The sequence below is a fragment of the Pseudonaja textilis genome, chromosome 1 (assembly GCF_049901715.1).
Source record: "Pseudonaja textilis isolate UNSWEBS1 chromosome 1, rPseTex1.2, whole genome shotgun sequence".
NCBI classification, from domain to species: Eukaryota; Metazoa; Chordata; class Lepidosauria; order Squamata; family Elapidae; genus Pseudonaja; species Pseudonaja textilis.
The window spans coordinates 16,659,058-16,681,905 of NC_141990.1; the positions used below are offsets into that span (position 1 = coordinate 16,659,058).

The following is a 22,848-nucleotide window of genomic DNA, read 5'->3' on the forward strand; positions in this document are numbered from 1 at the left end:
GATGAAGGACCGCCTGGTCAGAATGGAAGACACAAAGATCTTGTCTGATCAACAAAGCTACAAGTTCCGAAATACGACGAGCAGAAGTGATCGCTACAAGGAAAACTACTTTATACGTCAGAAATTGGAGACTTGACTATTTCAAGGGTTCGAAAGGGCCCTTAGTGAGTACAAGAAGGACCTTGTTAAGGTCCCAGGTGGGATAATGGTGAACCGCTGGCAGGGGGAAAATTTGTGGCTCCTTGAAGGAAACTCCGTATGCATGGGTAATGGGAAAGAGATAGTAGACCTTCACAAGTGTTAACTGACGCCAAGGCCACCACCTGTCTTTTCAATGTATTAGGTGATAATCCCTTGTCAAGCCCCTCTTGTAAGAACTCTAGGATTTGAGCCACAGATGGAGAGATGGGATCAATTTGAGACTTGGTACACCATTTGCAGAAACTGAACCACATGGCATTGTAAATGCAAGTTGTTGAGGGGCGTCTGGTGGCTTGGATAGTGGTGATAACTCTGTTGGAAAACTTTTTGCTCTTCAGATGACTCCGCTCAATCTCCAGATGGTCAGGTGTAATCATTGAGGATCCGGATGTTGAAGGGGTTAGCAAGACCCTGTCCGGCGGAATTCTCCATGGTGTTGAAATGGATAGACAGCGGAGGTCTGCAAACCACAGCCGTCTGGGCCAGTAAGAAGCTACTAGAAGCAGCTCCGCCCTCTCGTCTAGCAGCTTCTGGATGACCTTGGGAAGCAGTGTAAGTGGCGGGAATGTGTACAAAAGTCCCGGGGGCCAACGGCAGCGGAGCACATTGAAGTTTTCCACTCCTTGCGAGGGGTACCTGGAAAAAAATACTGGGAGCTGAGCGTCGAGGGGGGAAGGTCTACCACTGGCTGTCCAAATGTCCTGACTGCCTCTTGAAACAGGGTCAGATGGAGGCGCCACTCTGATTGATCGATCGAGGTCCTGCTTAGCCAGTCTGCCTGTGTATTTGACAGTCCCAAAATGTGCTCTGCTCTGATGGAAAGTAGGTTGCTCTCCGCCCAATGACACAAGCACTCCACTTCCCGCATGAGGTGTTTTGACTGTGTGCCCCTGTTTATGTGAGCTTTTGCTATTACGTTGTCGATCAATATTAGTATGTGTTGATTGCGTACCTGTGGAAGGAAGCTGCGGAGAGCCAGGTGTACTGCTCAAAACTCCAGCCGGTTTATGATGCACGACTGTTCTATGGAGGACCAGAGGCCTTGTGCTGTGAGCGATTGAAAGTGAGCTCCCCATCCAAACAGGCTGGCATCGGTGGTGATGGTAAGTCTGTGGGGCTCTTTGAAGAGACGACCTCTGTTTATGACTGGTCTGGTTCACCAGTGGAGAGATATGAGGACCTTTGATGGAACCTTGACCTTGTATTTGGAGTTGCTTTGGCCAGATCGCTGGTACGGGAGCAGGAACCACTGGAGGGATCTAGTGTGGAGGCGGGCCCAAGGAATAATAGATATACATGAGATGTGGTCTGAGTATCTCTGGGTGCTTGATGAACGGAAGATGACAATATTAATATATCATCAAGGTAACACTGGAGTCGTACAGGTACACCTCGGAGATGAGCAGCAAGAGCTGCGAGAACCTTTGTGAAGGTCCTGGGGGTAGATGCTAGTCCGAAAGGAAGAGCCGCATATTCAAAATGGTGGTTATTGTAACAGAATTGTAGAAATTTATAGTGGGAAGGCCGAATAGGAACATGTAAGTACACCTCCATCAGATCTATGGACATAAGGACGTCACCTTTTCTGATGCCGAGTAAGATGGATTGCAGGGTGTGCATTTTAAACTTGCAATATACTAAGAATTGGTTAAGACGTTTCAAATCTAAAATTGCTCTCCACCCCCCCCGAACTTTTGGGAACAACAAAAAGATGTGAATAGAAACCTCGTCCTCATTGTTCGGTAGCTACTGGTTGGATGGCTCGTATGTCCAGTAGGTGTTGGATAGCTGTTTCCATAAGATTTCATTTAACCAGATCTCTGGAAAGGGGGCAGGACATAAAGAAGTCTGAGGGAGTGGATTGAAACTCTAGCGCGAGGCCGGATCTGATCATGTCTCTGACCCAGGAATCAGATGTTGAGGAGTCCCATTGGTCCGTGAATAATTTAAGGTGGCCACCAATGGGAGTGGGGTCCATGGGGTTATCTTGGACACCGGAAAGTTCTATTTCCTGCTCCTCGAAAGGATCTCTTGGACTGGCCACCCCTTCAGTTCCTATCCCCGAAGTCGGAGCTCTCTGGCTGCTGACCTGGTCAGAAAGATTGGGGGGGGGTGTCCTCTGGTATCTGGTTGTGAATGGTCCCTGATAAAAGGGCCAAAAGGATCCCTTCCCAAAGGATTGAGGGTTTCTAGGATCTGACTTCCAAAAAAGGGAAGGTAGAATTTTCTTTTTGTTTCGAGTTTCGATAATCATCAGATCAAGGGAAGGGCCAAACAATCTGTCTCCCACAAGAGGAGATGAAGCAAGATTGCATTTATGTTTAATATCCGCTTGCCAATTCTTTAACCATAGCAAGCGTCGCGCTGTGACATGTGAAATAATGGCTCTGGCTGAAAACTTAACTGCATGAAAGGTTGTGTCAGCTGAGAATTCAGCGGCTGCTATAAGCTTTGCAATGTCTTGGTGTGCTCTAGTGTTAGAATTGGGGACATGCTCCCGTAATAGCCGGAGCCATCTAAGGGAAGAACAGGTAAAGAAGGAAGTGGACATGGCATCAGACTGATGGGTCCTGCGTAGGGCCAGCTCGGCCCGTTTTTCCTCCGGCTTTAATGCCTCCAGCTCTGCACTGGGGATGGAGGACGAGGAAGCTAATCCCACAATAGGTTCATCTACCTTGGGAGTATTCAACAATTTTATGAAATCAGGGGCCAAATTAAAGTATTTCCTGTCATAACCCATGGGGGCAGGGTACACTGCTGCAGAAGCCCACTGTTTCTGTACCGGGTCTGCAAACATGTGAGGAACTGGAATCACATCTGCCTCGAATACTGGGTGGCTGAAAATTAGATCTTCTGGTCCCTCTTCTGAAGGAGTTGGGAGTGGTAGAAGGGGCCGGCTTGTCCAGGCACGCAGTGTTTTTGGCCTTAAACAATAGTAATTTGAATAGGTGTGGGCGGAATAAGCCTGTAAATACAGGTTGGTCAGGAACAAGGCCCTCATCCTCAGACATCCCCTTTCTAAGGGGTCCGCTTCTGAAAGGGCCAGGTCACTGTCATGTATTGATCCCAATTTAATCTGTTCCATCGGATCAATGTGTCTATCTCTTCTGTCTCCTCCTCCTGTGGCCCTTGGAGGAGCATATCCCCTTGAAACTGTACCCGGGTATAGCATTGCTTCGACCTGGCCAATGATCGAACTGATTGGGAATCATACTCAGTAGGTGCAGGCTGATCCCTGGTCAGAACCACATGTTGCAGGCCTGCTGCGATTCCTTGAAGGATAGCCATCTCCATCCAGGCCTTCATCCTCTCTGGCACTTCGTCTGGAAGAGTTTGGTCCTGTCGAAGACCGGCACCAGTTGGTGTGAACGTCGCTTCAGGTGCCCTTTGCATGGCTGGTGATCCAGTTGACTGGGCGTGTTGACTGTGGAGCCACACTGCGCCTGGATGAGAGGGAGAGATCTAGGGGAGGAGGAGGGTGGGAAGAGGAAGATGGTACTGGACTGGGAGGCAAAGAAGCTTGAGAAGTCCTGTGTGCCTCCCGTGTGCACTTATCTATTTGTCTTTCCAATGCCTTCTGGCGCCTGTTGGTGTCTTTTTCTGAGGCCTTAGAATTCCCTTTTGTCTGTTTAGATTTGTGCTGAGATTTAGACTTGACCCTTGAGGTTGAGGTCTGGGAACCACTACCACCTGCCATTTCGATTAGAGATTTTACAGAATGCTTGTTATTTAGTACTATGCTGTATAAGAGGTTGCCATGCCCAGGGGCCTGATCAAGGGTGGACAGGGTGCCCTGAAATCGAAATCCCCCCTTTTAAGATATAAATATGTATATATATGTTTCTAATATGAGTTGTATTTCAATAACAATACATTTATTATTATATTACTGGTATTATTATATTGTTATTATTATTCTTATTATTATAAATATTCTTATTAGTGTATATATGTATGTAAATATATATCAATATAACAGCTAATTTAATTGGATATCCCAATCAGCCAAATTGAGAACGCCTAACAAGCCAAAGTATTAATCACAGGCCTTCAACAGCTTCCCTGCACAGGCGGACACTGGCCTAGGTGCTCGCTGTTGTGCCGCTGGTTAGGGAGAACTGTGAGGGTTAAGCCAACAAGAATAACAGATGGCCTTGAATATGGTTTAAAACGAGGCTGCAATAATTCCTTGGGGTTTTTGAATAAAGACCCTCTGATCGGGAATAAGAAACCACCTCACGCGGGCCTACAGAAGATTCGCACTCTGTGTAGCCATGCGGTCCACCTACAACAAAATGGCGACCGGCCATTATTTTTGGCATGTGCACCAGCAGCTATCTCCTGCTGTGAGAAGGGATTAGCTCCAGACAGCTTTCCCTTAGTACTAAATGGCTGGGAGGGGTGAAAATAACCAGATGTTTAAGCCCTTCACCCCAAGGTGGCGTTCTGGGGGGGAAAACTGTGATACAACTTGGTTGTGAGCGAGAGAAACAAAACCACGCCATTAGTTTGTTAAAACAGAACAGCTATCGCTATGGCAAGGGCAATGCTAGCGGTTGGGGGGGCACAGAACGAAGCCAAAGCCTCCCTCCGCTTCAGGGCGCAAGAAGCGCTTCCTGATATAGCAATCACCGATGGCCAGATGGAAAAGGCAGCATGGGTAGATCATTAAGCAATTTTTGAGAGAACCTGAAAGACAAATTGACTGTCTTCAAACCTGAAAAGAGAAATTCTCCTGTTTCGGCCAAGGGGTAACAAAAAAGCACTGCCTATCCCTCATGAGGCTGAGCCAAAAACTGGGGAACGCTGGGGAGGAGTCCCGTGGAGGAGGAGGAGCATTCCACAAATTAAGCCCAGCCTAGACATGTAGAGACTGAAGCACCGCCCACTACTGGATGCTCTGAACAGCTCATGGGAGAACCTGTCCTTTTCAATTGTAAGTCGTTACGTTGTAAAGCGGATCACCCCATGGCGTCCTGATTCAATAGGTCACCATTAAGGAAACATGGCAATCCTTAAGCATACCCATTGTTGATGATGGGGCATTTCCCCACCTCCAAATCAGAAGTAAACACCTGTTTGGGGCAAAAAAATTATACATTCATGGTCACATAACTATGAGACCATGCAAACAGCAGTAAATGCAGGCCGGCTTCTGAGCACCCAAAATACTCAGCTGTCAGAACTTAGAACCAGGCCATAAGTAAAGTTTGTGTGGGTCCACCGTAACCTCAAACAGTTGTTAGCAACTGGTTGTACTTTGAGGACTTGCTCTATTGCCAATTAGAAGTTTTGCTGACTCAGCTTCTGAGATTTTCCCTATGTATTTTTATTCCAGTCAAGAACCATAAGTACTAGAATTCAGTTTAGGCAGTTAAGATTTATTTTGTGTTTGAACGGCAAATTCACAAAAGATGAGTCCAAATCTGTATGCCTGGGAGATAGATGAAAAAAATTATTTCAAAGGGGAAATGAGCGCATAGAGTTTTTTAATTGATCGAAGCAACAAATGATGCTGTACATTTTATTAAAAATATGAGAACAATGCAAGACCCGCATTTGCATATTGGTATTCTTCCATCAAGCTCTAGCTCTTTAATACACTCCAGACAGCCTGCAAAACAATCACAACAGATTATAGTGGGATACACCATCCAACTCCATCTTTAGAGGAAAGACAGATCACGGATAATTTGTGAGACGCCCCTGGTCCAAATAAACATGAATCCTAATCAGCAGCCCATTTTTGGCTAGGAAAATTAAAAAGACAGCCAGTTCATGAGAAGCAAGAATTGCCAGAAAAAAGGTTTTTCAATTTTTAAGAATAGCATTTAATTGAGAAGAAGAGATAACGACATAATCTCTTCCCCCAAAGGAAAAAGATTTCAGTTTTACATAAAAATAGAGAAATGGATAAGCTAGAGCTTCAATGAAGAGTCACAATCGGGTTGCTTTTCAGTTACAAAAAAGTCAAGGCTTTGTTTCTTTTGTTTCTTTTCCTTTTTTCTTTTTAAAGCCAATAAAAAGGGAATTGTTGAGACTCAGAGCCTGCCAGTTTACAACTCAGCGTTCAGAGAATTTCACAAGAGTTTCAACTATTAAACAGCAGAGAGGTACAAGGCGGCACCAAATGGCACCACAAGAAGATTGGCTCACAGTCCAGTGCAAAGCAGTGTCAGTAAGAAACAGAGAGAAAACTCTAGTGTGAATTTTGTTGCTTTTTCCAGCAGATACTCAAATACACACCAAGACCTACGTCGACCATCCATTTCAATAAAAGTCAGAACGCAAGGACTAGCTGAAAGCTTAGCTTTATCTCTTTGTCATTCTGCTGAGTACAAATGTAGCAAAAAATTCAGGGCTAAAGTCTTTGGTGCTTCAGGGATAGTTTGGACATGTAAATGAGCAGAATTCTGCTACCACTGGCTAAATCCCATTCCAGTTTAAGCTTCTGCTTCTATGTGGGCAACTAAAAGGGAAAAGGAACCCCAATTCACTGCTTTATGGTCCAAACTAGCAAGACCAATAAAGGAGAATATATGTAGGTCAGGTTGTCTCAAAGTTGCTTGTTCAAAAACAACTGGGCTACATTTTTCCCTTGAGGAAAAATAAGACATTTCGCTTCTCATCCAAGAAGCTACGTTAGTTCTGGATGGATGGTGAGGGGAGATGGAAGAATTAGTTCTGACCTATCAAAAACCTGTCAGAACTAATCCTTCCATCCCCTCACCATAAGGGAAAAACATAATCCAGTTGCCTTTTGACAAAGCATCTTTGAGACAACCATGACCTGTGTGACTGAGAATCTCCATAGACATTGTGGCTCAGGGTTGAAATTATGGATCGTTTGTGCTCTCTGAGCTTGGTTGTTTTCTTGCAGACATTTTGATACCCAAACTAGGTATCATCAACAGTGCTAGTCAGTGCTAGACTGGCAAGAGATATTTAGTGCAACCTTCTTAGTACATACAGGTTGTCTAGTCAATCGAAGTGTTTTTTTTTCCCAACTGAGGATCAGAATCCAAAGACAGGAGAAAAAAGGAAGAAACATTTAAAAACTATTAAACCTACTAGAAATACCATCCTTTCCAAAACCGCATTATTTTACTCTTGTTCCATCTATGACATTTCCTCGAATGTGCGGGTGACAGAAAATAATCCTGTAATCATCTTTAGAAGAGTGGAGAAACAACTCAACAAAGGTTGCAGTTTGTTATTATCATCTTAAGAGTATTTAGAGGAAGTACTATGAGGTCCACGCAAAGGTCAGAATAAAATATGGTATATATTGATGTCTCAAGAACAACAATTCTCCTCAAGAATAGGTCTATTCAGTTCTGGGGTTATTTACACACACACACACAAACGACGGAGTGGGAGGGAGAGCACAGTATATGTATGTGCACGTGTATGTATGCATCATGTATATATGTATGTATAATAAGCGCAGAGAGAAGCAACAAAGATGATAAGAGATCTGGAAGCTAAACCGTATGATGAACAATTGAGGGAATTGGGAATATCTAACCCAGGGGTGTCAAACTGGATTTCTTTGAGGGCTGGATCAGCATTGTAGTTCTTCTTCACAGGCTGCGGGCAGGGGGAGGACGGATGCTTCTTGCAGCAGCCTGTCGGCCAAAACAGGGCACGGGGTGTCTGTTTGTGGCCCCCCCGTGCCTCATTTTCACCTTCCATGGCCTCCTGCAGCGCTCTGCTGGCCGTTTTGGGGCCCCTTTCCAGGTTGCTTTTTGGCCCATTTTCAAGCCTTTTTGGCCTGTTTTTGGCACTGTTTCTCAGCCTGTTTTCAGGCTCGTTTTTGGCCCATTTTTGGCTGGCAGAATGCTGCAGGAGGCCATAGAGGATGAAAACGAGGTGCGGGGGCCACATGAAGCCCATTTTAGCCACCAGAGGCACCGCAGGCCGGTCCTTTCATATTTCCAGGCCAGCCCTGTGGTCCAGATTTAAGCACCCCATGGCCCAGATCAGGTCCGTGGGCCTTGAGTTTGACACCCCTGGTCTAATCTAACAAAGAAAAGGACTAAGGGTGATATGATAGCTGTCTTATACTACTTGAGGGGCTGTCACAGAGAGGAGAGGGTCAGCGTATTCTCCAAGACACCTGAGGGCAGGAGAAGTAACAGGTGGAAGATCATTAAAGAGAGAACCAACCTAGAAATAAGGAGAAATTTTCTGATAGTGAGAACAATTAATCAGTGGAACGGTTAGCCTCTAGAAGTTGTGGAAGAAGTTTTAAAGGAGAGATTGGACAGCTATTTGTCCAAAATGGTATAGGTTATACCATAAGATATGTTATATGCTTGTTTAGGCTAAGAAGTGGCTTCAATTATAGGTGGTCCGCATCAAAAAGTTTAGTCCTAAACTTGGGAACGTTTGAAACTATGGTAGACCCCAAAACACTTACTTACAATCCTGGTCTGAAGTTATGTCAGACTACATGTGACTGCATTTTGGGCACTTGGTGACTGGCCTGAATTTACGGCCATTTGCAGCATCCCACAGTCACATGTGACTGTGATTTATGACGTTCTTTACTTCCAATTTCCAGTAAAAAATGCCTATACCAAACAATAGATATGCTTAATTACTGTAACATCTGCTTAATGACCACCGCAAAATAAGTAGTAAAATTATGGTAATGTGATACCCCGCTTAATGATTAATAACTGTAACTGTGAACTCAATTACAGTCGTAAGACAAGGACTACCTGTACTTCCCCTTCAATAGTGCTAACCAAAGGAAACAGGCAAGAACAAAACCCTGCAGGGTGGCAGACTTTCTATTAAACTTCAATCTATGAACCCCAGAGGTTATGCTCAGTAGCTTTTTCTCAATCTGTGTCATCAATATTTGCTTTTTATTTTGTTCTGTGTGGTTAAAGAAGTCAAAAATGACTCGATGGCACATACAGTAATCATCAATATTTTCTTTTTTTTTTGCTCTATCAGACCCCAGAACTACCTAAAAATTTAATAGCCATAATATTGAGGGTCTTCTTGGATGCCTTGCTCCAGGTGAAAATTTACCTGGAAAAATCAAAAGTAAAAAGCCATTGATTAAAAGTCCTCGTATTTGAAGCTATGCCTGTAATTTTGCACTATGCAAGACATCAGAATGTATTCCCAATGCATTTAACAATCAAGATCCTGGATCTTAGAATCTAGAAAGAATGATTCTCAGCAAGTACAAGTTTTTAAGCACATATATTTGAGAAACACACAGCATTATGTCTTTGTCCATTTAAAAAAGCCACCCACTCTCAATGTTTCCAAAGCTATTTTGGTGCAACCTGTGATGTTGGATTTCCCAGATTTAGTGTCATGGAAAAAAATAGTTTTTCTGTGGTCTGATCCAAATCCGCTAATTTTGACAGATGACTCAGACCTGTAGCATAGTGAGAGAGGAAGTAAATCTTTTTTCAATCAAATATTGATGCCAAACATCACAGTGTAAATTCTTATGTATGGTACTTCTCTTCCTTTGCCTTTTCTCTAAAATAAATAGAAATATAGAAAATAGATGGCAGAAAAAAGAACCCTGGTTGTCTATCAAGTCTGTCCTTTGAGTTTGTTGTTTGCTTTCTTTTTATTTATTATATTTATTTATTATTTTTATATTCTATTCATTTTTATTTTACTTTTAATTTTTGTCAGGTGATGGATATCTGTTTACCTCAAGCACGTTTAAACTCCGTTACTGATGATTGACCTCTATTGGGGGTCAATGTAGAAAAAAGTAAATTCCTACACTAAGGCAAGAAAAACGAAAAGTATACATATAGACCGGGTGAAACCAGGCTCAATAGCAGTAATTGTGAGAGGGATCTTGGAGTCTTCGTGGACAACCAGCTAAATATGAGCCAGCAGTGTGCAGCAGCAGCCAAAAAAGCTAATGCAATCCTAAATTGTATTAACAGAGGGATATAATCAAAATCAAGGGAAGTACTAATGCCACTCTAATAAAGCCTTAGTAAGACCACACCTAGAGTACTGCATCCAGTTTTGTTCACCACATTATAAATAAGATGTTGAGACTCTAGAAATAGTACAGAGAAGAGCAACCAGGATGATTAGGGGACTGGAGGCTAAAACATACAACGAACGGTTGCAGGAACTGGGCTTGGCTAGTCTAGTAAAGAGAAGGACCAGGGGAGACATGATAGCAGTCTTCCAATATTTAAGGGGTTACCACAGAGAGGAAGGGGTCAAGCTATTTTCTAAAGAGCCTGTAGGCCAGACAAGGAATAATGAATGGAAACTGAACAAGGAGAGATTCAACCTGGAAATAAGGAGAAACTTTCTGACAGTGAGAACAATCAACCAATGGAACAGCTTGCCCTTGGAAGTTGTGTGAGTTTCATCACTTGAGACTTTCAAGAAGAGATTGGACTGCCATTTGTCAGAAATGGTGTAGGGTCTCCTGCTTGGGTAGGGGGTTGGACTAGATGACCTACAAGGTCCCTTCGAACTCTGATTATCTGTTAGATCTGTTACTTTTCCTGGAAGTTGGTTTGAAGCTCCCACTACCTTTTCTGTGGGAAAAACAGTCTAACTTTTTCTTTTGAACTTCCCTCTTGTCAGTTTGAGCTTATGCGCCCGTGTTCTTAATTTTTGCTTCATATTGAAATAGACTTTCAGTATCGCAATTTTGCTTTGTGTGGAGATATCCAGTGGTTGTATATTCCTTTATTCAGTCACCTGCTTGCCAAGCTAAGGAAGAAAAACAACTTAACAAAGAGAAGAAAACAGAGACGGGAGGTGAAGAATTGGGCAAAAAGAATATGAGCAAATAGTGCCTTTCTGAGTAGCCATTTTGGTTGAATTAAGGGTGGTTACATCATTTTTCAAAGTCATTTGCAACATCTGCCTTTTTTCCACTACAACCTCCGACCTGCTTCTAGACCAGGGGTATCAAACTCGATTTCATTGAGGGCAGCATCAGGTTTGTCTTCCACCTAGGGGTGGGCGTGGCCAGGGTGGGCATGGCCAGCTTGATGTCACTCATGTTGGGGGTGTCTGTGGTGGTGGCCCAAGTGCTCTGCAGCGAAAACGGGCTCCAGAGCTCCATTTTCAGCTGCGATGGCCTTCTGCCGCCTTCTGCTAGTGAAAATTGCATCCGTACACAGCCCTCACAAGCTCTGTTTTCGCTGGCAGAAGCACCACGGGCATCCTTTGCTGTTTCTAGGGCAGCCCTGCAGGCCAGATCTAAGCACTCAGCAGGTCAGCTCTGGCCCCTGGGCCTTGAGTTTGACACCCCTGTTCTAGGCTATCTCTGCCAAACCATGAAATCCTTGTGTGCTTCAAGTTACAATCAAGAATCATTTCACATATTAAGAAGATGGGCAGAACTTTTGCTGTAATACTTCTCAATGTGGCCTCCTAAATGGATGATGATCTTCTGTCACAAAATTACCCATCAAAGTCAATGGGGGAAACCAATTCACTTAACAACCATGTTACTAGCTTAGCAACTGCAGTGATTCACTTAAGTGTGGCAAGGAAGGTTGTAAAATGAGGCAAAACTCACTTAACAACTGTCTTGCTTAGCAATGGAAATGTTGGGCTAAATTGTGGTGGTATGTGAAGAACTATTTACATTGGTTTGATTTAAACTAGCATTTGGAATAAACTGTTCTCTCTGATGCCTTCTTTTTAACATCAAGATGATACCTAACATTACTGCGCACATGAGAAGGTATAAAATCTTCAGAGAAAAAGGACAATTAAATAAAATAAAGCCTATATAGATGGAAGGAGGGTAGGAACAATTTATATGAAGGTAAACCGGAGGGGAGAACATTCATCATAATACTAAATAGAGCATTAAAATCACTAAACATTCAATGGAATAATATAGTCCAATGTTTCTCAACCTTGGCCGCTTGAAGATCTCCCAGCATTCTCTTATTTAGGCTTCATCCCAAATAATTTCATTATTTTCATTCCATTTGCTCTGCAACAGATTTCCCAAATTATCTCTTGCTGCTATGAAAATCACTCTCTATTTTCTATCTTTTAATCTTAATTATGCCTTATTCTTTGACTACATTGTTTGCCAATCTGTTTTTTCATACACACATTTTTCAGCCAATTATTCTTCGATGTAGTTTATTCATTTCATCATTAGACAAGGCACAAATTTGCATGCCTCCTACTACCACTATTCCAAACATTTCTGTGGGCTCTGTAACACAATGCATTCTTCTCCATTCCAAGCAGCTTCCACATCCTCCTCCTCTTTCACGTCCACTTTCTGCTCATTTTGTTAAGAGAGGAATCAATTTTCCAACATTCTTTTCTAGGACTCACACCATCTCTTCCTACAGTTGTTCTACTCTCATTATAGTTTAACCACCAAATCTAATTTATTACTACGATCAAGGATCAACGTAAGAAAGAAAATCAAACCAGAACGATAAAATGAAACGAACCCAGATTGGCAAATTTGTCACATTTGTATGAATGGCTGCCATGTTTTCACTGCAGCCACCCAGGATTTGAGTCCTGGGTTGGTGGTGATATTGTATATGATTAAATTATATAGGAGATGTTGCAGCAAAGATAGAAGGTAATCTTTGTGCAACTTTCCCTATAAAATATGTAACAAAACAATGCTTTCACAAAGTCCCATGAGCAGAAGCACTTTGTTAGTGGGGTTTACTTAAAGTAGTAATGTTAGGGGAAGCACGCTGACCCTGCCTCTAAAATAAAATAAAATAAAAATAATGTGTAGACAGTTTACAGATTGCCAAGTGCTTTTCACTACACTCCGCTGTTTCATGAGACGATACCAAAGGCCATATGATAGTCCTCATTTATTGACAGCCTCATTTAATGGCCATTCAAATTTATAATGATGTAAAAAAAAACATTTGTATGGCCAAGGCTCATATTTACAGCCATCTCAGTGTTTGATGGTCATGGAATCACCACCTGGGCACTTCATAATTGACTTCTGACTAGCAGAGAAAATAGAGAAGCCAGCAGTAAAATTGTTAAGTTGTGGACACATGTTGTCTTGCTTAATGACCTGATTTGCTTAATGACCAAATGGGAAGTGCTGTTGTAAGCAAACCAATCAATCAGAATAGAGTTGGAAGGGACCTCTTCTGCTCCAACCCCCTGCTCAAGCAGGAGACACTATAGCAATAGCACTTAGACTTATATACCGCTTCACAGTGCTTTATAGCCCTCTCTAAGTGATTTACGGAGTCGGCATCTTGCCCCCAACAATCTGGGTCCTCATTTTATTGACCTCGGAAGGATGGAAGGCTGAATCAACCTTGAGCCTGGTGAGATTCAAACTGCCAAATTACAGGCAGATGGCAGAAATAGCCTGCAGTACTGCATTCTAACCACTGTACCAGTGGTGGGATTCGAATTTTTTTACTACCGGTTCTGTGGGCATGGCTTGGTGGGTGTGGCAGGGGAAGGATAGTGTAAAATCTCCAGTCAGAGGTGGCATTTGCTGGTTCTCCAGGCTACTCAAAATTTCCACTACTGGTTCTCCAGAACTGGTCAGAACCTCCTGAATCCTCTGCACTGTGCTACCATGGCTCATAACAGGACTACTATACAGGTAGTCCTTGACTTACAACAGTTCATTTAGTGACTGTTCAAAGTGACTTATGACCATTTTTCACACTTATGACCTTTGCAGCATCTCCAGAGTCAAGGGATCAAAATTCAGGTACCTGGCAACTGACTCATATTTATGACATCTGCAGTGTCCCGGGGTCATGTGATCACATTTTGCAACCTTCTGACAAGCAAAGTCAATGGGGAAGACAGATTCACTTAACAATTCTGTGACTAATTTAACACCTGCAGTGATTCACTTAGCAACTGTTGCAAGAGAGTGGTGCAAAACTCACTTAACAAATGTCTCACTTAACAACAGAAATTTGGGGCTCAATTGTGGCCATAAGTCAAGGACTACCTGTACCATCGTGTTCATGTGATTTTCCACTTAGCAACTATAAAGTTCAACGATCCACTTGCAAGTTCTAATTGGTCACAAAGTGAAGACTACCTATATTCAATATCATCCAATCTTTGAAGGACTATGTTTTTGGCCTGGTTAAAAGCAGAAAAGCTCTTGCAAACTTTGAGCACCCGAATCTCTGATTCCTTACTAATACCTGTGGTGTGTAATACATTGTAGTTTCTTTTACCATTTTCTGGGTTTTTTTAATGTCTATTTTTCCCAGGATCCACTCTGAACACTGCCAAATTTCACATTCAGATTTTCTCATTAGCCCAAATTCTTCTGCCTTTCTTTATAAGCAATCAAATCAATCACACTTTTCAATTAATTCCTTTTCCATGCAGATGTACCAGAAATAAAACATGTTCTGAGCCACTATTCATCAAACCGTCACTATTTAGAAAGTCCTATGTAGACATTTTTATAAAAAAAATAAATTTTCATGCACATTCTTAAAACTGTACGTTAATGTAGAAATTGGACAAAACGGATGAAAAGGGAAGTGGTCAGAAGTTGAAAATACTGTACCAGAGATAAAATTAAGGATTTTTGCATGGCTGGAGTTATAATGTATATTGTGAATGCTAACAGATTTGGACCTGCAAAAAAAATAGATAATCATGGGAAGACAGGAAAGATTTCTGTGGTTCACTTTGTTTCCATCTAGTGGAAACAAAATTTTATCCAAATTTTATCAGATGTGCTAGGCCCAGACTTTTTAAAAAGCCATAATTGTTTAACAAGCCACATCATTTGAACTTGTTTAGAATATAAATCGTAAGGCAGATTTGGGCAACCTCATCATCTGCTTTCTCCTGTCCAGCACCTCCTTTTTAGCCTCCTGAGCACCTTTAGATATGGCAGATTCTGGGTGGGGGACAGGGAATTAGAATATATAAGAGGATTAAAAGGCAAAACGCATGGCTGAAAACATACACTTCATTGCTTTGAAAATCCCATCTTCCCAAAAGAAAAATTTCTTGTATGTTGTGTTTAGGATTTTAACAGACAAGCAGTGTTTTAAGTTTCAACCGCAGACAGGAAATTCTTCTCTGTCATTTGAAGGGTAACTAGACACATGCCCCCAACAGATGGTGGGTGGCCAAAAAAATCAAAGCTTGAATATAAAAAAATCTATCTACACCTGCCATACTTAATACAGGTAGTCCTTGACTTACAACCACAATTGAGTGCAAAATTCTGTTGCAAGGTGAGACAGTTAAGTGAAGCTTGTTCCATTTTACAACATTTCTTGTCATCATTTTTAAGTGAATCACAGCAGTTGTTAAGTTAGTAACATTGTTGTTAAGTGAATCTGGCTTGTAAGTGTGAATAACAGTCATAAATCACTTTTTCCAGTAGCGTTGTAACTTTGAACAATCACTAAATGAACTATTGTAAGCCAAGGACTACCTGTACCCAAATTGCATCAAATGTAGAAACATATTCTCTATTATCCTGTATATTCTCTGGAATTCTCTTTTTTCTAGTATCCATAAAGTGCCTGTTTGTACAACTGTGGGATTCCTCCTACAATTCAACAAATTAACAATGTCTGTTCTCTGTTAATATTATGCGTCTTTTCCCTCTCCTTTCTCTTCCCCTTCTAATTCATGGGTGTTTATAGTACATTCATCGTTTGACATTTATTTTAATGCCATTGTTGTACTTTATTTTCATTTTGTAATCAGCTTTGAAAGGATTACTTGGAAAGCATCACGGCAACACATTAAATGAATAAACCACAACCTGCCAGCCACAATGGCAGTCTATACAACCACTCAGCCCAAACCACATTACTTCAACCTTCCTAACTTGTGTGAAGTTAGGGCCCAAGTACAGACCAGCTTCCCAATTTGTGCTGGGTCTCAGCTTATGTTGTAAAAAAACACACAGCATGCAAAGTGATCTTTATTAATAGCCACTTACTTGGATGGTCAGCAGCCTTACTACAGCAGGTTTGATTTCCAAGCATTTATGCTTTGAACTTCAGGTTGAGCAGAATTAAAAATACGAGCGACATTTATCTCTGGCCATGCCATGCCGGATCCTCACATCATCTCCTTATTGAGACATAGCTTTAAAAAGAAGAAGAAGAAAGATGCCTAAGAGACATTTCACAGAAGGTAACATAAACAGGGCATTAGCCTGGCTGTCAAATGTTTATTTGCATTAAAGGCAGTTATTAAACTCCGGCTTTTTTATTCTAGCTTCTTACACCAAAAACACCCCACTGCTTAATGCGAGTATTATGACTTCCCATTCAACTGCTCACTCCCCCATCTACCCATTAAAATCAAGTTTTGACTTCCTGCCCAGACTGGCTAAAGGGTCCGTCTGTCATTCAAGGTTTAGAAAACATTTGTCCAGAGAAGCAATAAAACCGCCTGAGATTGTTTCTCCGCTGCCCTATTAGGAATAGGTCCAGCCACATAATAAATAACAATGGTCCCCAAACCAGACAATGTTCTCCTCTTCCTCCTACCCGCAATTTCCCTTCTAGCAAGGGAAAAAAACAAAAAGCAGCAAAAAAAAAATGGAAATTTGCATCCAGCGCACACCATCAAGCTTGTTAGACCATGCAAACACAATCTGACTTCTAAACAAGAGTGTGCAAATTTATTTATAGATGACCATGTTGTTAATGGACTTTCACATGGCCTAGAAATGTGAAATTTGATACAAAAGAAGCTACAGTGAGATCACCAAACGACGCTAAAAATAAAGACCATTTCCCATTTTTGTTCTCCTGGGCTTTTCAAGTCTTTGATTTTATCCCGCTGTTGCCTTTCCAGTGCTTTTTAGTTTATTTATGTTGATGCTATAGCTATTTATTTTATCAGAGTGAGCTGCTCAGAAAATAGGTTTTCTGGATATAAATGCTGTGAAGAAATGTTTTGTTAGAGAAAAGGGAAGACATAAACACTCAGATTTTATACTTTCAGCTCACCAAAACGCTAAAAGTCCATAGATTGAAAATCAATTACTAGAAATAAGCAGGCATTAAGCATGACATTTATCTTCTAACACAGGGGTGTCAAACTCCATTTCATTGAAGGCGGCATCAGGGTTGTGTTTGATCTCATGGAGGATGGGGTGGGCATGGCCAGGGTGGGTGTGGCCAGTTTGATGTCACTTGTATCGGGGTTGCCTGTGGTGGCCAAGTGCTCTGCCAGAGAAAACGGGCTCCCGATCTCCATTTTTGGCTGGGACAGCCTCTTGCAACCCTCTGCCAGTGAAAACAGAGATCTGGAGGGCTTCACGTGGCCCTCCCAAGCTCCATTTTCGCTGGCAGAGAGTTACAGGAGGCCATCCCAGACTAAAAGGGAGATTGGGAGTCCATTTTTGCTGGCAGAGGCACCATCGGCTGGTCCTCCGCTGTTTCCAGAGCGGCCCCGTGGGCCAGATTTAAGCACTTCACGGGCTGGATCCAGCTGCAGGACTTGAGCTTGACACTCCTGTTCTAGCAGGAGAACTCTTGGATTCAGCATAACAAATCATAACAAAGACCTTGGTAGGAGTGCAGGTCTTTTATGGCTTTGGAATATTAATATTCCATGCAGAATGGACAATCCGATTCAACCAACAGAAAGGAACAGATAATGAGTGTTTTACTTCCTGGCAGTTAACATTGTTATATTTTTAAAAGATAAGTCTATAAACCTTCTAAAGTTCCACTCCCTTACATCAACTATATATCACTATCTGGTAGTCCTTATGACTGTAATATAGAGTCTGGAATTACAGTCATAAGTCATGTTGGTCATTAAGCAGGACATCACATGACAGCGCCTGACTTTATGACAATTTTGACATTAAGTGAATGTGGTAGTTAGTAAGTGAATCCATTGTCCATAATGGATGTTGTTGGTTTTTTTTGCAGAAGACCAAAAGTTTAAAGAAGAATTTTCTTTTTTAGCAAAGAAAATCATAAATCATGATCACACCTGATTTATGGGATGCTGCAAACAGTTGTAAATGCAGGCCTGTTGCTGAGTGCACAAATTGCAATCATTTGACCCGGGCGGTAGGGGGCAACTGTTGCAACTTTGAATGCAAGTTGTGAGTAGCCATGGGGAGGTCCATCCAAACTTTGAATGGTTGCTAAGTGACCAGTTGTAAATTGAGGATTGCCTGTACAGGTAATCCTCGGCTTACGACCACAATTGAGCCCAAAATTTATGTTGTTAAGTGAGACATTCGTTAAGTGAGTTTTGCTCCATTTTATGACCTTTCTTGCAACAGTTATTAAGGGAATCACTGAAGTTGATAAGTTAGTAACTTAGTTGCTAAGTGAATCTGGCTTCCCCATTGACTGCTTGTTGAAAGGTCGCAAAAAGGGATCACATGACTTTGGGACACAGCAACAGTCATAAATATGAACCAGTTGCCAAGCATCTGAATTTTGATCACTTGGTCTGGGGATGCTACAAAGGTTGTAAATGGTCTAAGTCACTTTTTTCAGTGCCACTGTAACTTTGAACAGTCATTAAACGAACTGTTGTAAATCAAGAACTACCTATAATTCAGGTTTGCCAGTGCTTGAAGGGTTGAACCCATTTCCTCTTGCCTTCCAGACTTAACTCAAGGGATAGCCTTACAAAACCCTGGAGGAAGAATACTAGATATATCTCAGCAACACATCAGAGATAAATTGGAACACATTCCTAAATGCATCTTTTTTGCACAAAACCAGCTTTGCAACACAGCTTGCAAGGGGTTTTTCTCAGGAACTAGGCTATTCTTCAAATTTGAATTCTGCTACCTTATTGTTTTAGAAAAACTACCTATCTTCTAGGATCGTTTTTTTTAAATTCAAATCAGCTGTAGACCCAGGGCAATGTACAGGTGTCTATGGATGTTGATCCAATTAAATCCACAATAAGACTGGTAAGAGTAGAACTCCGGTCAAAGTCTAATAAAACCAGTATTTAGCAGCATAGCAACATAAGACTATCACCCTGCAGAAAACATGTCTGGTATCTCCTATTCAGTCCCCACTGTGGGCAGAAACACAAGGGAGAAAAGAAAGGATCTTTGCAACACTTAGGCAAACATAGTCCTGCCATTGCATCATATTACAGAGGCATTGCCTTAATGTAGGAAATTCAGTTACATTAAGCATAAAGGAAGCAAGGTTGCATTAATCAGCAGCAATATAACGAAGAGCAAATTACAAAAGCGTGTTGTAGGACTTTGAAATATCTCAGAAAGCATGCATTTCCAAGGGGATCCCTATTGAAACAATTCCCTGATTTAACCCCAGCACCTGCTCCTCTGTTTGAAAGCTCTTGCAGTAGTTTCTGAGAATTATCCCCTTGTGTTACCTAGTCCCTGTTATGAACTGCAAGGCAACCAATAAGATTTTGTTTTCTAACTGTTTCAAAGCAGGGGTGCAAATCTTTGCTCCTTCCAGTAGCTTCCAGATGTTGTCACTTTGAGGTATTGCTTAATGAGCTGGCAGGGGAAAATTATGAAGTGTATATAAGTCCCTGGCATTTAATTTTAATTACACGCATACTTCAGTTTTTGCACAGTTCACTTCAGCCCTCAGCACGTCAATCAAAGTGGGGCTCTGGGTCCCACTGAAGGCTGTTCAAGATTAAAGGATTTAATATGACATTTAGAATGGATAAAAATGCATGTGGGTGGTTTGCATGCATTCCCCCAGATTCATTTTGGCAGCTCCCTAGATTCTCCAGTATTGTGCTGCTGAAATCCAGGGGCACAAGTGTCACTGTTTGGGGTTGGGCCACATCTGTTACAGGGTCAATTTTTAAAATGCTGACGAGGTATAAAAAGTTACATCCAAATGAAATTTTATGGCAGATGTTTTTAAACCATGATTTACTGAATAAGCTACAGAGGCCTGGTTTACACACACTAGTAAGCTTTAATGGGAAGGATTCACATATCATACTAAGACCGAATAAATCACATTATGGCTTAGTGCAGTGGTGGCTAACCTTTTTGGGCTCCTGTGCCAAAAATTGTGTGCGCACCTGCATGCTCGCATTTGCATGCCAGCACCCAAAGGCAATGCATGCCCCCACATGCCCCCTACACATGCGTGCATAATCGCCATCCCACCCCCACCCACCCCCTTTCCTGCACTGTCCCTCACAGCTGATTTTTGGCCGGTTTGAGGCCTTTTTCGGCCTCCCAAAGGCTTAAGGAAGGCTTCTGCAGGCTTTGCAGGCTGAAAACTAGCCCCGTTTTGTCACTTCCTGTTTTTCCGAAAATACCAGAAGTGATGAAAAAGGGCTAGTTTTCGGCCTGCAAAGCTTGCAGAAGCCTGCAGAAGCCTTCCTCAAGCCTTTGGGAGGCCCAAAAAGGCCTCAAACCAGTCAAAAATCAGCTGTGAGGCGTGTACATGCCCAGTGAGGTAAGTTTGCCTGCAGCTCACGTGCCGGCACAAATGGCTCTGTGTGCCACCTGTGGCACACGTGCCATAGGTTTACCATCATGGGCTTAGTGTAATAAGCAAATCATCTGTAATTCAAAGGATAGGATTTTTTTTTTCACACATTAAGAAGTGGTCTCCCACAGAAGAGGTCACTTTTTGCTACTAGTTGTTGCCAATATCTTCAGGGGACTCAAAAAACATTGTTATCTGGGTTCACACAGAAAAATAATCCATGCTAAGCAGTTTCTATCAAACAATTGCCATTAGTGTCTCCAGTGTAATCTGGATTACAGACTACTTTAAGAACCGCCAGCTCAAGAAAGACCATTCTGCAGCACCCAATGAATTTCAGAAGACCTTGGCCATATATAGTTTAACAAAAGATGTGACCTCTGAATGAATGGACCAGGGGAGACATGATAGCGGTCTTCCAATATTTGAGGGGCTGCCACAGAGAGGAAGGGGTCAAGCTGTTTTCTAAATCACCTGAAGGCCAGACAAGAAATAATGGATGGAAACTGATCAAGGAGAGATTCAATCTGGAAATAAGGAGAAATTTTTCTCACAGTGAGAACAATCAACCAATGGAACAGCTTGCCCTCGGAGGTTGTGGGAGCTTCATCACTGGAAGCTTTCAAGAAGATTGGACTGCCATTTGTCCGAAATGATATAAGTAGGGTCTCCTGCTTGGGCGGGGGTTGGACTAGATGACCTACAAGGTCTCTTCCAACTCTGTTAATAAATAACTAAATTAATAACCCATTCTGAATTACAACCTAGGGCAATGTTGATGTCCGCAGAAGTAATCTGCATTTGTAGAGATAGCATGAAGCAGTTTCTGAAATAGTTTTAATTGTTTTATAAAACTAGGTAGTTTAGCTTTAATTGTTTTATCAAACCTTTAATTATTTTGAAGGAGGTACTTAAATGCTCTTTTAAACATGCTAAAATTTTGTCCTACTGTCAAGTGATATGCATATGTGTCCTCGAAGCTGTCTGATCAGACTGTTCAAGACTAATTTTTATTTCCTTCCTTGGAAGCTAGTTACTCTCCTAAAAATCTTGTGAGGTGCAACTGTCTTGTCTTTAAACAGCTGGTAGAAGGTAAAGAGGAAGTCCAGGGAATTGCTCTGTAATAAATGGCATATAAATTCAATAAATAAAATAAATAATATTTTCAACAAAGTTGTCGATGAGAAAACTAATGCTATTTTCTGTTTGATTTTATTTATAAAAATGAAATTGACCTTTTCTGGTTTCCGTCTTCTAGAATCTTTTATTAAATTTTAATTGGATCCTAGTATTTTAGGCCTTGTTTCCAATCTGACATTTTCCCTGTATGAAAGATTGATGGAGGTGCCCGATTCTTAAGGAAAAGAAAAGAAAAGCCCTGGAAAACTTTTGATGTGCCCAGGATGTGAAGTTTGCTACTTGCTGTAAATGACATACATGATAGCACCATATTTATCTCTGAAATGTAATAAGGCAGGGGTTTCCAATCTTGGCAACTTTAAACCTGGCAGACTTCAACTCCCAGCATTCGCCAACTTTGCTGAGGAATTCTGGGAGTTGAAGTCTGCCAGACTTAAAGTTGCCAAGATTGGAGACCCCTGTGATAAGGGGGTCTCTGACTGCCTGTCCTACTGCACAGAGCTAAACATGCATAGGCCTTGGTGCAGGAATATTCATACAGGTAGTCCTCGAATTATAACAGTTCATTTAGTGACGGTTCAAAGTTATAACAGCACTGAACAAGGTGACTTAGGACAGTTTTTCACAGGTACAACCTTTGTAGCATTCCCATGATCGTGTGATCAAAATTCAGATGCTTAGCAATTGGTTCATACTTATGACCATTGCTGTGTCGTAAGATCATGTGATCACCTTTTGACAAGCAAAGTCAACGGGGTGGGGGAGCCTGATTCACTTAACAACCGGGTTTCTAATTTATCAACCTCAGTGATTACTTAACAATTGCGCCAAGAAAGGTTGTAAAATGGGACAAAACTCGCTTAACAAATGTCTCACTTAATGAACAGAAATTGGGGGCTCAATTGTGGTCATAAATCAAGGACTACCCGTACTGTGTTCTAACAAAAGCTTAGGATTCTATTTGATAGAATTTCATGAGATATTACAGAAAGGGAGAAACTTCATTCAGACACAGCCATTTTTTTTATCACTAAAGGTTTATCTCTTGTTCAAAGGTTGTAGGATTTTTTTTCTTAACTAAAAT

The 22,848-nt window shown here is 41.7% G+C and overlaps 1 protein-coding gene across 5 annotated transcripts in view; it reads right to left on the reverse strand.

Moving 5' to 3' along the window:
* Positions 1-22,848, reverse strand: part of SH2B2 (SH2B adaptor protein 2) — a 76,760-nt gene that overhangs the window by 48,745 nt on the left and 5,167 nt on the right. For 4 of the 5 annotated variants that reach the window (XM_087926821.1, XM_087926812.1, XM_026708715.2 and 1 more), the window contains exon 2: positions 16,136-16,284. The gene's annotated coding sequence lies outside the window, so the exon portion shown is untranslated. Of the gene's footprint in view, positions 1-10,556; positions 10,930-16,135; positions 16,285-22,848 lie in introns of all 5 variants that reach the window. The other variant, XM_087926800.1, reaches the window with a different exon arrangement.